A 2,007-nucleotide genomic window follows, 5' to 3' on the forward strand; every position below is an offset into this window, starting at 1 on the left:
ATGAAATGAAATGAAATGAAATGAAACAAAATAAAATAAAATAAAATAAAAAAAAATAAAATAACATAAAATAAAATAATAACGCTGCTTCCAACGAATGGTTAATTCACTCCGGCATCTACGCCGAAACTGAAGGTTTTATGATCGCTATACAAGATCAAGTTATTGCGACTAGAAACTACTCGAAATATATTATGCGTGCTTCCGTTGAAAACGACCTATGCAGACGATGCCAAAAGCAAACAGAAACCATCCACCACATCACAGGAGCTTGTGTCACGTTAGCAGCCACCGAATACTTAACCAGACATAACCAGGTGGCAAAAATTGTACACCAGAGTCTAGCGATACAACATAAGCTAGTAACGGAAGAGCTGCCATACTTTAAATATACTCCAGACGCTGTAATTGAAAACAGAACGAGCAAGCTATATTGGGACCGATCAGTTTTGACGGACCGTCCAATGCCACACAATAGGCCGGACATAATAGTGGTCGAAAAAGAAGTGAATCAAGCGTTCCTCATAGATATAGGCGTACCAAATACTCACAATCTTCAAGATTGTTATATGGAGAAATACAGAAAATACCAGAGCTTAGCATACGAGATCAAGGATTTGTGGAAATTAGAAAAAGTAGAGGTGATTCCAGTTATAATTTCGACAACAGGAGTTATTCCAAAATCATTGAACACTAGCCTGGAAAAACTCAACATGGTAGAAAAGCGAAGGGCCATACAAAAATCTGTGATATTATCTACATCATCGATAGTTCGTAAATTTCTTAATATAAATTAGCATTAAGAAACAGAAAAGCTTGCAACTGTGTAGTATTGTCAATATCCGTTTGTAACCAATCTGAAGATTATATTTCTCTTATACTACTTTATAATCAATAGTGTTAAGTATTTTGTTGTATACCAACCAATACTTGATGTGAACCCGTAACGGAGAAACAATAAAAAATAAAATAAAATAATATAAAATTAAATTAAATTAAATTAAATTAAATTAAATTAAATTAAATTAAATTTTTTTTAATTAAATAAAAAGTAAAATACGATAAAACAATAAAATCAAGTTAAACACAAAAATGAACCAAGTTAAAGTGACTAAAATAAGTAAAGCTAAAAGAATTGAACTAAATAAAATAACATAAAGCAAACCAAAGCAAAATAAAATAACATACAAATAAATTTGCTCAATAAAAGGAAAAATAAAAATATATATAACACGTTGGAATGCGTTAGAAAGCCTTTCCTCAAGTGGCTTTTGAACTTTATCTGCCATTCAAACGCATTTTTTGAGAACAAAGTGTGTGTTTAAAGGGCAGATCAATTTTAAAAGCTACTTGAGAAATGGCCCTAAGAATAACAAAAATCAAGTGAAGAAATTTTGGGTCATTCTACGCAAAATAGGAAAACGGCATACAGCTTAAAATGCCTGTTTTGCAGTAGTAAGTAATCTACAGTTGAATGATAATATTTAATTTAATTTTTGTCTCTGAAAAATTTTACTTCATACACATGTATAAAATTAAAATACACCAGTCACAAAGACTTGTCCCTGTATACGCAATGTTCAAATTTTTTAAATTTCATATAGCAGCATCATTTTTAATGGAAACGAAAACGCATAGTATGTAGTTTACACCATAAAAAAATCTGGCTTGAAGATTGAGTGTTTTTGTTAAAATTCGTCTTTGAGTGCACAAAGGTAAAAAGAGGGATTTTTAGTGTCTCACTAGTAACATTCATTGAAAAACTACGCACAGATATTTTAATAAAAATTAATAAGAAGTAATGAACATACACATACTTTTTCTTTTTTCAGAAGTTTACGTTTATTCGGATTTTTTGTGAGCTACATTTATTTAAACTTAAACAGCACAAAATTTCTATAGTAAAGCTATTTATTTTCTCCAAGTAAAAGATGAAAATTGCTACTTCAATTGATTTTTATGTATGTATAATTATTTGGGATATTCTTGAGAAGCCACGGACTAGAT

The sequence above is a fragment of the Rhagoletis pomonella genome, unplaced genomic scaffold, assembly GCF_013731165.1.
Source record: "Rhagoletis pomonella isolate Grant_MI unplaced genomic scaffold, Rhpom_1.0 Rhpom_scaffold_00001, whole genome shotgun sequence".
In the NCBI taxonomy this organism is placed as follows: domain Eukaryota; kingdom Metazoa; phylum Arthropoda; class Insecta; order Diptera; family Tephritidae; genus Rhagoletis; species Rhagoletis pomonella.